Source organism: Acomys minous, assembly GCF_964271855.1.
Source record: "Acomys minous genome assembly, chromosome: 9".
In the NCBI taxonomy this organism is placed as follows: domain Eukaryota; kingdom Metazoa; phylum Chordata; class Mammalia; order Rodentia; family Muridae; genus Acomys; species Acomys minous.
In genome coordinates, this window is record NC_140490.1 from 107,845,321 (window position 1) to 107,859,636 (window position 14,316).

A 14,316-nucleotide genomic window follows, 5' to 3' on the forward strand; every position below is an offset into this window, starting at 1 on the left:
TATATGAAAATTACTTAAATATTTGCATAAGCTGGCCTTAAAACTCAAGAGGATGTACTTGTTTTCCTACAACGTGTTATATTTTTGGACACTTAAGCTCCTTAGGCATTAAGACTACTTGACTCAAGTAGCTAAACTGTTGTAATTGCAAGTGCCAAGAGGTTCTAAAACCCAGAGATTAAGAAGCAAGTGACAGACTGACAAGGCAAATAGCATTAGATTCCTGCCGACATGTAAAGCAAGCACTTTCTACTGAGGCTGTTTTTCAGAGATGGATGGCATTTCATTCTTCTTCCTTCAGATGCCAAGGAAACTGAGTTACTTAGATGAGCTTCCTGAGGCGGCCTTCAGGTCTGATGGCTGACAACCGGACAGACACTTATTTTTAAACCACTCTTTTAAACTTGTTCTATGTATTTTATTGAAATCTTAACTTGAATTTTAATAATAAATCATGTATGATAATGTCATAGGCTATGTACGAGACTAAAATGAAAAATAATTTATCTTTCCTTCAGCTAAGTTAGTCACTGCACCACCAATCTCTTTAGGAGAAGGTGTTTGCTTTAAGAAAACCTTTAAGAGGCCAGGCGTGGTGGCACAGGCCTTTAACACTAGCACTTGGGCTGCAGAGGCAGGTGGATCTCTGTGAGTTCAAGGCAAGCCTGGTTTACAAAGTGAGTTAAGGACAGCCAAGGTTACACAGAGAAAATCTGTCTCAAAAAAACAAAAACAAAAACAAAAGAGCATTAAGGAAAGAAACATGAAATTTACTGTTGTTCATTCCTTTGAATGATGCCATCAACAGTAGACTTTTCCTCAAACGAGTATCACATCACATATATTTCCTTCAGTGATGCACAGTGATGTGGAAGCCTGAGCCAGATAAATTCTTTCCTTCCCAAATTGCTTTGGTGATGGTGTTTCATCACAGTAATGATAACACTATCCAGAACAAATTAAAACATATAATTTGTACATTATTTTAAATTTAAATTTAAACTAAGTAATCTGGGATCCGTTTTATATTAAACCTGTGACTGATTTTTTCCATGATTAAATAGCTGCTGGATATTAGAGCACATTTTCTTGTCTGACAAGTGTTAATCAAATAAAAAGCTACTCTGATAATTTAAGTAAATATGCTAGTTATATGCAAAAGGCATTGCTATTCATCCACTTCTAGTCTTATTGTCATAACATGGCCATTTGAGAGATAGCGATACCATTAAATAATAAGTTATCATAGAATTATAATTGAAAGGTTGTTTATTAGTTCAATTGAGAGCACAATTATATCTAAGCAGAGGAAAACAATGTTAGTCTAAAGAATGTATAATGACTTGCTGGAGCCAGTGTCACCAAGCCCAGATAATGCTGCTACATGCCCAATGTCTACCATCATGCACTAGCAGTCCCAAAATCTTCATAGTCCAAAAGGGCAAGCCTCAAGGACCAGCAAATTGTAACTCTTCTTAAGGAAGATCAGGCTCTCCAGAACAAGGTTATGGTCATTGAGTTTGTGCTGTTGGCATGGCTTGTGCCATCAGTATCTTAATGAAGGACTTGGCAGATGAACTTGCTCTGTTGATGCCATGGAAGACAAACTCAAGGGAGATATGAATGTTCTCCAGCAGAGCAGCCTTTTCCTTAGAACACCAAAAATTTTCTCCATCCAACTATAGTGTGACTGCAAACTCCAAGCTGGTCATCCTCACAGCAGGAGCCAATCAGCAAGAGGGAGAGTGCCAACTCAATTTGGTCAGGCGAAAAGTGACTATCTTCAAGTTCCTCATTGACAATGTCGTAAAGTACAGTCCAAATTGCAAGTGGATCACCATTTCCAACCCAGTGGATATCTTGATCTATGTGGCTTGGAAAACAATTGGTTTTCCCAAAAAAACTGACTTGTTGGAGGTGGCTGAATTCTAAGTTCCGCTTGGTTCCATTACCTGAAGGGAGAAAGCCTGGTAGTTCACCTGCTAAGATGTCATGGGTAGGTCCTATGGGAGCAGGGAGACTCCTGTGTGCCCGTGTGTAGTGGTGCAAATGTTGCCAGCATCTCCCTGAAGAATCTGAAGCCAGAACTGGCCACTGATGCAGACAAGGAGGAGTGGAAGGTGGTCCACAAGCAGGTCATGGACAGTGCCTACAAGGTGATAAAAACTGAAGGGTTATAGGTCTTGGGTCATTGACCTCTCTATGGCAGACTTGGCTGAAAACATAATGAAGAATCTTAGAAGGATGCATCCCATCTCCACCATGATTACGGGTCTCTATGGGATAAAGGATGATATCTTCCTCAGTGTCCCTTGTGTCCTGGGACAAAATGGAATCTCAGATGTTGTGAGGGCAACTCCGACTCCTGAAGAGGAGGCCCACCTGAAGATGAGTGCTGATACACTGGGTAATCCAGAAAGATCTGCAGTTCTAAAGCCTCCCCATATCCTAGGACTTCACTCTTCCAGGCTGAAGCAGGGTTTCTATGGAGACCACACACTTTTCTCTTCCTCATCTGAGCTGTGGTTAGTGCAGTTGTGTTAAGGTGATATGGGGAGAACCTCAGATCCCACAGCTCTACCTTGATGCTAAGTGGTCCTTGTGTAGTGGTAACCTGGTTAGTGTGGCAGTCCCCCTGTTCCCTAGAAACACTGCCAATTATGTGCAGGTTTCGGTTATCCCCAGAGACTGCTCTGTTATTGTTTCACACTCTCACTGAATATGCTTAGACCAGCAAGTTTCCAATTAGTCATAACCTGGATCCAGTGTGTAAGGCCATTATGCATATCTTGTGCATAACTGTTATAAAGGATAATATTTTGTGTATTATATGTGTCTGTAGTGTACACTGAAATGTTATATAAAAAGTAAGAGCTGAAAATGGGTGATGCAACCAGCTAGCCAAGTGTCATGTCAATGAAAACACCAAATAAATCTTGAATAGCAATTGGAAAAAAAAAGAATGTGTAATGAAATTTAACAGGAAAGGATTTCCGAGGTATCAGTGTATAAACTGATACCTTGTTGCTCAGGAGAAAATAAGCTAGATTGTTGTAAATTGACAATAAAAGTGATAGAAAATACTTTGCAATCCTAGTTACAAGTACCACCTCTTGTTCACCCATAAAATCACTTAACTTGCACTATTAGGATAGATTATTACTCATAAGAGGATGTTCTATAACATTGCAATGAGAATTTACTTGACCAACTTTTGACAATATGCCTCATTGAAATACTCCAAAATAGGCTCTATTATTCACAAATGTCCTATAACTATTGTCAACATTGCCAAAACAAAAGAAGCAAGGAAGCACGTTAAGATAAAACAGTTTTAAAAGCTTCTATGTGATTTTAGATTTAGTGTTGCTCAAAGAATATATTCACATAATAATAATTCTAGAACCCTGTTGCTTAAGGTACTGAGAACCAGGCTCATCATCATTTTTATTGTTACTCTTTTTAGACTGATGGAGTTAATATGCAAATTTTAAGATAACCTTACTGCTTTTGGACATAATCACTTTCATCTTCTCTGCTTCCTTTTTCATTCTTGATCTGTAAAAAATTACTAAGAGACACATATCTGTTGAATGGTAGTGGTAGCAATTTAGAAGGCATAACCCTATGATAAAATTGGTAAGAGTTTACATTGAGCAATATTCACGCAAGAGGAAGGTTGAAGACATGATAAAATGGGAAATAAAATGATATTAGGAGTGAAGTACATATTTTGTTGAAGTTTAAATAAAAGTTAAGGAATGAAACATAAAAACATCTTACAGAGTATTTAAAGAAAACACTGTGTGCAAATGTGCTGAGTGGATGACGCTTCTTTGTTATATTCTAGTGAAGGGAAAATAACAAAATAACTAAATACTAGTTGGAAATGAAATTACTAACAATGAGTAAAATAACAGTGACAGTAACAATTGCCAGGATGTAAAATTCTTACAGGCTCTGGTAGAGTTCAACTTTATTCTTTATGCAAGGAAAAGTTTGTGTGTTTTAAGCTTAGGACCACTTTAATTACAATGTTTCAAAATTAATTCCCATTCCAAGTTAATATATGTCACTTTTCTGTTCATCAGTATGTAGACCTTGGTCATTTTTCTTTTCAGATAATAAGATTGAGATAAATGACCTATTTTTTACCAAACTGTTCAATTTCCAGACCTTATTGTTTCTTCAAGTTAGAAAAATGTGCTGTTGTTGTTGTTTTCATAATTACATATATTCATTTATTATATTTAGAGATGATATTATTTTATGTAACAATATCCATTTTACAAAATATGTAACAACTTCTCTTGAGTATATATGTATATATAATATGTATATATATTATGTGATATATAATATACACATATTTTCTAACCTAGAATTGAATTCACAAGGAAGGGGCATGGCAAATGTTTGATTATTGTATGCATGGCACTTCAATCATAGCTAAGAGGAGGTCCAATACTTAGACTCCTGTGCTGGTACCTTTAAATCCAAGAATCCCTGGCCAAACAACAGGTCACTACTTATGAGCTTTTCTTCAAAATGGTCCACCCATGCACTGCTGCACCTATGGAAAGAATGATCAAGCAGGTTTGTTTGCTAAGATTGCTGACTACAGTGTCTTTGCCTACAGGCAGAGCAGATTTGAGTCAGAAAATGTTGATACATGGGGTGGAAGCTGTCTACAGTGGAAGGGCTGTGCATAGGTGTTTATGTTTCAGTGTGAAGTCCATAGTCAGAGCATTACTGATTGAAGTGTTGTGGAGCAGCAAGTAAAAAGAATAGAAGAACTAGAAGAAGGATTTGAGAGCTGTGGATTGCTATTCTTTGGACATGACATGAATGCTGCAAAAAACCAAACTGACAGCATCTGTGATTACCTACCAAAGACACACACAAATTCTAGCCTGTACAAATTCTAGGAAGGAGAGAATAGGGATTCTGAGGCCCCATACTTAGGGGAGGAGATTTTACTGAAATTTGTGCCTGTTGGGGAAGGAGGCTCACTTTCTTCAGGTGTGTGGCAACTTGTAGATTCCCCATGTCAAGGTGGATAAACCATACCACTCACTCACTAATGTGCAGTAATAACTGAACTAAGTGGGTTAAAAATAACAAATAAGTAATAATAAAAATTCTATACTCAAGCTGGGCGTGGTGGCACACGCCTTTAATCCCAGCACTCGGGAGGCAGAGGTAGGCGGATCACTGTGAGTTCAAGGCCAGCCTGGTCTACAAAGTGAGTCCAGGACGGCCAAGGCTACACAAAGAGACCCTGTCTCGAAAAACCAAAAAAAATAAAAAATAAAAAATTCTATACTCAACAAAGTCGATTGAGCATATTAAAATTAGGAATGGTAGAGGACTCTACACTATTTTTTATTTGAAATATTTAAAAACAACTAGTTGATACTATGTTAAAGAAAAAACTAGTAGTGCATGCATTTTTCTCTAAACATTGGATTACAAATCCTTCTTTGACAACTTGCCTGAGAGCCATTTTTAATTAACAATCTGTACTATATCAATATCACACTTTTACATTCTCTGAATTCTAAAGTATGACAGAGCCACATATAAGAACACTTCGCAATATTCTCTTCCTTACTATAATTTTAGTTTTCTTTTAAACTGTTATTCACTGAAAATACAACATTATTCAGACTTAGAAGGTTGTATTTCAATATATATACAGGAAAGAGCTAATGAAAAGCAAGAACATGATTTTGAGAAGGAGCAGGAAGAGTATATGGGAGACTTGGGAGGGAGAAAATAAGTGATGCAATCTCAAAAACAAAAAGATAAGTTTATTATTCAAAAAGAAAAAAGGAAAAACTAATACCTGGGCCTATTATTTTATTACACTTGCTTGCTCAATCAATTTTATTGCCTTATTATTTCACTTTTATTTTATGCTATTTTTATACTTTAATGATTAATAAGACAACAACAATCAATAAAATGCAACCCACGATATTGATCTGTGGTTCCTAGTCCTGTATAAACTTAGCTAATACCCAAGAAAATTTGAAAACAATTGCCTGGAGAAACCTCATCCTTTTGTGTTGGCCAGAATAGAGTCCATCAATACTTTCTCATTCAATTATCCCAACGGTTCTCAAAATAACTATGGATTAGATTGACAAAACACTGACTGAAAATGATGTTTCTGCTTTGCTTAAACTCTAGATTTACAAAAAGTAAAAGCACGTGCCCTTTGTGGAATAAAGTAGACTTAAAGAGACATTGCATCATAAAAAATAACAGCTTTCAATTATATACTAGAGAATCTTTAATAAAAGTTAAAACTATATGTGTTGGGCAAGATCTGAAATCAGTATATATTTCTGATATTTAAAATAAAAGGAAAAAAAGGCAGAATATGAAAATTAACAAAACAGTAATGTAGATGACGTAAAGTTCACTTAAGTGGCAAATTGTAACCTAAAAGCATTTCTGTCTCTATTCAGTAAGTGATTTTTTTGTCCTTTGTACATATTTAGTTGCTTGGTTTGCTTGTATCCATACTCAATAAAGACCACACTGTGTTATCTTCAAACAAGGATCTTGTTACTCTAAGGACCTATCTTGGTATCTGGCATAATATAAATAGAGTGAGGCTTTTGGTAGTTTATTGACTTAGTGAATAAATGAAAGAATGACTGGATGGATAGAAATACAAAGAAAAAAAGCAAAGGGGAGACAGGAGCAAGAAAGACAGTTTTTGTGCCAATGAGATCAAGGCTCTTCTCCACTTTATCTCCTAACAGATTTAGTGTGTCTGGTTTTATGTTGAGCCCTTTAATCCACTTGAACTTTAGTTTTGTGCAGAGTGATAAATATGGATCATTTTGCATTTTTCTACACAGAGATATCCAGTTAGACTGCACCATTTGTTGAAGATGCTATCTTTTTTCCGATTGTATGGTTTTGGCAACTTTGCCAAAAAAAAAAAACAAAAACAAAACTATTGTCCATAGGTGTTGGGTTAATCTCTGGGTCTTTGATTCAATTCCTTTGAACAACCAGCCTATTTCTACTCCAGTACCATGCATCTTTTATTACTGTTGTTCTATAGTACAGCTTGAAATCAGGGAGGGGATACCTCCAGAAGATCTTTTATTATATAGGATTGTCCTAGCTATTCTGGTTTTTTGTTTTGTTTTATTTTGTCTTGTTCATTTGTTTGTTTTTCCATATGAAGTTGAGAATTGATCATTCAAGGGCTGTAAAGAATTGTGTTGGCATTTTGATGGGAATTCCATTGGATCTATAGATTGCTTTTGATAAGGTGGCCATTTTACTATGTTAATACTATGGTCCATGAGCATAGGATCCATCTTCTGAAATCTTCTTCAATTTCTTTCTTCAGAGACTTGACTTTTTTTCATACAGGTCTTTCACTTGCTTAGTTAGAGTTACACCATGATACTTTATGGGTTTTTGTTTTTGTTTTTTGTGGCTAATGTGAATAGTGTTGTTTCCTTGATTTCTTTCTCAGCCTCTCTGTCTTTTATATATAGGATTTTTAAAAGTTAATTTGGTATGTAGACATTTTTGCTGAAGGTGTTCATCGGCTGTATGAGTTCTTTGGTAGAAGTATTTGTATCACTTATGAATTTTGGTTGTGAGCCTAGTCTCTAACAGCTGAGCCATCTCTCCACTATACTTATCTATACTATTATATCATCTGCAAATAGTGATACTTTGATGTCCTCCTTTCAAATTTGTATCCTTTGATGCCCTTTAGTTTTTTGTTTTTGTTTTTGTTTTTTGTTTTTTTTTTTCTCTCTAGATAGGATTCCAAGTACTCTATTGAAGAGATTGCCCACACTTCAGGCTCTAGGGTCAACAATTAATAAATGTGACAACATGAAACTTAAAAGCTTCTGTAAAGCAAAGGACACTGTCATCAGAACAAAAGGACAGCCCACAGACTATGAAAAGATCTTCACCAACCCTACATCTGACAGAGGACTAATACTCAAAATATATAAAGAACTCAATAAATTAAATACCACCAAACCAAATAATTCAATTAAAATGGGGTACAGAGCTAACGGAGAATTCTCCACAAAGAAATATAGAATGGCTGAGAAACACTTAAAGAAATGCTCAAAGTCCCTAGTTATCATGGAAATGCAAGTCAAAACAACTCTGCGATTCCATCTTAGATCTGTCTGAATGTGTAAGATCAATAACTCAAGTGACAGCACATGCTGGAGAGGATCTTGCTGGTAGGAGTGCAAGCATGTACAACCACTTTGGAAATCAATCTTGTACTTTCTCAGAAAATTTAGAATAGTGCTACCTCAAGACCCAGCTATACCACTCCAGGTCATATACCCAAAAGATACTCCAACATACAACAAGGGCATTTGCTCAACTATGTTCATAGCAGCTTTATTCGTAATAGCCAGTATCAGGAAACAACCTAGATGTCCCTCAACTGAAGAATGGATAAAGAAACTGTGGTACATCTACACAATGGAATACTACTCTGATATTAAAAACAAGGAAATCATGACAAATTGATGGAACTAGAAATGATCATCCTGAGGAACGTGACCCAGATCCAGAAAGACACACATGGTATATACTCACTTATAAGCAAATATAAGCCACATAATACATGATTACCATACTACAATGCACAGACATAAAGAGGCTAAATAACAGGGAGGACCCTAGGGAGAATGCTTAATTCTCATACAAATGGGCAAATAGAAGAGATACAAGAAGCAATAGAAGAGAAGGAGCAGGAAGGAAGCTTACCATAAAGATCCTCTGAAAGATTTCACCCAGCGGAAGATCCAAGTAGATGCTGAGACTCACAGCCAAACTTTGGGGTATAACACAGGGAGTCTTATGGAAGAGTTGGGAGATAGAAGGACCTAGAAGAGACAGGGGCTCCATCAAATCTCACTGGGGATAGGACGGGAGGGGTTCAAGGGGGCAGTGCTGCAGAGACTGATGCACCAATCAAGGACCATGCATGGCGTGGATGTGGATCTAGACCCTCTGCTCAGATGTAATAGATAGGTAGCACTGCCTCCTTGTGGGTCCCCTAATATGGAGAGTAGAGACTGCTTCTGACATAGATTCTGGTGCCCACTTGCGGGTCACTTCCCCCTGGTGGGGTGGCCTTGCCAGGCTACAGAGGAAGAGGATATTAACAGTCCAGATGAGACTTAATAGGCTGGGGTCAGATGATAGGGGAGGAGAGCTCTCCATTTGTGAGGACTAGGGGAGGGGGAAGAGGGAGGAAGGAGGGAGGGAGGGTGGGACCAGGAGGCAACAAAGGAGAGGGCTACCATCAGGATGTAAAGTGAAGAAATTAAAGAGAAAAAAAGTATATGAATAAATAAATAAAAAGAAAAAAGACAGCTTCTGGAAGCAGACATTAGAACCAGAATATCCAATGTGGAATCTTCATCTTATGACATTTTAAAGTGTCAACCATAGTAGAATTCCTTCAATGCATCAGTTTATTTTCTGCATATGAAGTAATTAACAGATATTAAATAACTAAGTTGCATCACACATGATAAGACCATAATGAATGTGAGCAACAAAGAAGTATTTTTTGAACCCAATCTTTAGAGACAGAACCTTTCTTTCTTTCTTTGCTTGATCATGTTATTGTAATTAAGATGCAGTTTTATTTGATTATTTTGATGTAAATGTAAGCTCAAGAATGTTGCTTATTATGTGGGCCTTCAAGATCCCAAGGAAGAAACAAAAATGTTTGCTAGCTCATTCCACTGTGTAAATCCTTTCAAAAATCTTTCCTTGTACTAATTCTTGGATAGAATTTATTTATGCCATTCATTCCTAATATTGTTGGCTTTTAGAATGGTGTGTTTAATATTCATTCAGATATATTATTTTCCCCAATTCATTATTGATTTACACTAACTGTAAATCAACTATCTACATTTTTATTACTCTTCTCATTATTTTATGGCTATTAATATTTCCTGTCTGAATCTGTGTTATATATTTATTTTAGAGCTCTACAGTTTGTTTTATTTCTACATTCTTTTCTCAGAGAATAAATTTATTTTTAAGACATTCTCCTACATTATAGGACACTTTCTAGTCTAGAAACCCCTGCTGATGTATGGTAATGGTTGTAAATTTCATTATAATTTCTTTGACAATGTAATCAGCAATGCATTGCTAACTATTAAATGCGGGAGTTACTTGTAAAAATGGAATGGAACTGTTTCGTGGTCACTGCGCAGGTACTAGTAAATTTTAATAGTACTTATGTTTCTATTTTAAGAATTTAACTAGTAGGAAGATCAGCTTTTTAATCATCTATTCTGCTGTTCTATTTCCATTTTCTTTTAGAAAGATCAATAAGTAGTAAAAAATAAAGCACACATGAGAATGATGTAAATGATGTAAGGTAGAAAACAGGGGAAACTGACTGTTGTCTAGGTGTACAAATTGTGCTGAAAATATTTTAACAACAGAAAATAAACTAGTAGCTCTTAAATGTATTAGTGCTAGGGTAAACCCACCAAAGAATCATTCCCACAATTAGTGAACAAGTAACTAAATTTTTAAAAAATATGGTTACTTAACTGGAATACGTTTTTAAAGTGCATGTTTATCTTAAGGACTTGAGCTGCAACTTAGTGAAACAGTATTTAAGTACCTTTCCATGAGTTCCATCCACAGCCCAAAATATTAAGATGCTTGTATGTTTATAAGCAGAGAAGTTTCATAAACACTTCAGGTAAAAGTAAATTGGCAGAGCCAGCATATTTTCACACATTGTTCTAAATTTCACCAGGTGTGTCCAGGCTATGCAGTGTATCTCTGCTGCTTAATGAAATCAAAGGTTAACATTTTAAAAGTGTTTTATTTTAGTTGGCTGATTACTGTTTATATTTAGTTAAAATTATCTAGTCTTTTGCCTATTAAAGCTTACAGTCCTCAACAAGATTTTAATGGACTTCAGGTGCATAGAGTTGCCATAGTATTTCTTCTTAATTAGAAAATTACTACCATTTTGTACTAAATATTCATGAAATAAATATACACACATATGAGATAGATATTATTATGTATATCCATATATATTTATAAATGCACACATCACTGATTTTATATACATTAGTATATATTTTATCTATATAACATGCATATATACATAATACACACACACACACACACACACACACACACACACACACACACACACATATATATATATATATATATATATATATATATATATATATTATGTTGATGTTTGGTCCTTGTCTCGATTACACAGTGTGCACAATTTTTTCCTTATTTTTGTGTATGTTCTCATTATAGACTTAGTATGGTGAATAATAGACAAACTGAACTGTAATTCAAAGTTGTGCATTTCAATTTAGTTCATCATGACTACATAAGCCATTGACTATTGGGATATCTCATTTTACAACGTAATTGTTTGGGAAGAGAGAACATTAACAGAGAAAAAAAAAAACTGCTCACCAGATTGGCTTATAGGCAAGCCTGTGGTGTCTTTTCTTGGTTGATGATTGAAATGTCAGGGCACAGCTCAGTGTCTGCAGTGCCACCGTTACACCGTTAGGCTGGTAGTTCTAGGGAGATATGCCAAGCAGAATAGGCAAGACATGGGAAGGAAGTCAGTGAGGAGCATTTCTCCGAGGTCTCTGCTTGAGTTCCTGCCTCCTTGTTCATGCCTGGACTTCTATGGCTGACTGTACCTGAACATTCAAGATGCTACAAACCCTTTCTTCTCCAAATTTCTATATGTTGTGGAGTTTTACCACAGTGACACAAAACTATGATGACGATGTAAATCTTAGTTTTCCAAAGGTACTTAGAATTCTGTGAGTATCGGAGTGCCTTTCCCATTATAAAAGCAGTTTTCAATCATTTGAGAGATTTTTGTAGAGTTTTAATAAAGCAACTCTATTCATTTCCAGTGTACATAAAATTTTATATGTTTATAGAGATATGTCTGTGTGAATACCACCTCAGTTCAAACAAAGAGCAATCTCTTCACACTTTAAAGTGAATTTGTGGCCCTGTGCGTCCAGTTCAGAACCCTGGCCCTGGGTGCAGCCATTCTGCTTTCCTGCCTCTGTGAGTTGAATTATCCAGTGTAGACATCCATATGAACTAAGTTATTCTTTTGTTCTTCTCTAGACTGAGAACTGTTTAACATAATACATTCTGTAACGCATTTGGGTTTATTACAGATGTAAGTAATTTGTTGTTTTTCATTGTGGGAAGCATAGCTGTAAGTTATTTTAACTGTAGAGTCCTGATCTTTCTTCTATAATTTTTCAGACAGATCTGGGCCCAGGGGTCCTGCTCAAACTATGGCACCAGCCAAGGACAATACGTGCAGTAAACTTTGAACCCCTACCCAGATCTAGCCAATGAACAGGACATTCTTCACAGTTGAGTGGAGAGTAGGGTCTGACTTTCACACGAACTCAGGTGTCCTATATTTGACCATGTCCCCTGGAGGGGGAGGCTGGTGGCACTCAGAGGAAGGATAGCAAGCTGCCAAGAAGAGACTTGATACCCTATGAGCATATACAGGGGGAGGAGGACCCCCTTAGTCATAGTCATAGGGGAGGGGAGTAAGGGGAAAATGGGAGGGAGGGAGGGAGGAATGGGAGGATACAAGGGATGGGATAACAATTGAGATGTAATATGAATAAGTTAATAAAATATATTTTAAAAATTTAACAGTATAGGTGTAAACAGTTTCTTTTTCAAGAAAACACTATAGATTACTAGTTGCTATTATGATACTTGTTGGATCCCTGCAACTAATTCTTATACAGTTGCGCTGAACACTTGACAACTACTTTGACAAAGCAGGTTCTGGACTTTGTCAAAGAAAGAGGGAGGGCATTTTCAGTGCATGGTGTAGCCTTTTAGCTCTACCCTCCTTGAGGGACTAGTGTCCTCAATGCCAGCAGTGTTGCTTGCATAAGGGTAAGAGCTGAGCACCTCTCCAGGGACTGCTCTTAGACAAAGGTAAGTGTGAACTCTTGCGTTATACCACTCTCTGCACATTGGTGAGAAGAGAACCCTGAACAGAAACTGAGAGCTGAATTATAGGGAAGGGTAGTACCACTTGCTAAATGTGTAGTAGCTGTGATAACTTTGCAGGGTTTTAAATTGTAATTATAGCATCATGGAAAGGTGATAAATATGGACCTTTACCGGCAAAAGGCACTATTTTAAAAATTGTGTGCATGTCACAAAACTTAAAGGTTGTCTTTTATTATTAAATGGCCACTATAGAGGCAGCTAGGATCACACAGGGAGTTGTAAGGCAGATGTGGATGAGTGAACTGGTGACTCATGCCTCGGGATGAGGTCCCCTGCAGTAGCCAGTGGGCAGGGAGAGCACACAGCTTGGTTCAGAGAGAGGGCTATTTTCTGTATTTAGCCATGCTTCTTAGGAACAAAATTGCACATGGGAGCACATTTATGTTCAGATGTCTCCTAATTTACACCAGTGTCGGAACAAGCTCATGCTGTTAAGTAATCATCACACCGCAGCTGGGCAAACGGGTCTGCTTTGCTCTTCCCATACCTTCCTGTTTCTGCTGGTTGTGATCTTCTTTCTGTGTTTGAATAACATCTTCTCCCAGTCTCCTTAGTACTCTAGACACAGAACTTCAACTAAGATGCTATGGGACAAGATTGCTTATTTTCCTGCCTTCCTTTCTTTCTGTTCTTCTCCCCTCCCCTCCCTTTCTCCTTTCCATCCATCCATCCATCCATCCATCCTTCCTTTTTCCTGTCCCCTTTCTCTTCATCCCCCCCTCCCTCCCTTTTCTTTCTTTGTGACTCATTCATTCTGTTCCTCTTTACTTTCCCTTTTTCCTCTCTTTTCCTCCCATCCTTTCTTTCCCATCTTTGGTTATGTCACTTTTATACTTTGTCAGTTTCATTTGATTCTGTACATGAAGTTCTGCAGATAATCGAGATCATGTTATATATATATTTATAATTCCTCCAGGTGCAACCATGTTGTAGAAAATGAGAACTTTCTTTGTGTAAAGTGAAACAGAATTCTATTAGCATATGCACCACAGTTTCTCTACCCATCTGATCAGTTAGTAAGCAATTTGATGCCATATGTTCACTATTATGAATAGTATCACTTTGAATAGCAAGGTAAAAATGACATATTAAAATACTCCTTTGGATACTTAGTTATATGCTTAGAAGTAAGATTGCTATATTATATGCCAACTCTATTTTTATCTGTAGAAAGAAGCCTTACCAATTTCCATGATGACTGTATAA

At 36.7% G+C, this 14,316-nt stretch overlaps 1 protein-coding gene and 1 pseudogene across 28 annotated transcripts in view; both read left to right on the forward strand.

The window, feature by feature from the left end:
- PPFIA2 (PTPRF interacting protein alpha 2) overlaps positions 1-14,316 on the forward strand; it is a 438,359-nt gene that overhangs the window by 325,240 nt on the left and 98,803 nt on the right. The window lies entirely within an intron of this gene.
- LOC311604402 (L-lactate dehydrogenase A chain-like) lies at positions 1,493-3,103 on the forward strand (annotated as a pseudogene). Its single transcript has one exon. The product of its transcript is annotated as an L-lactate dehydrogenase A chain-like (transcript).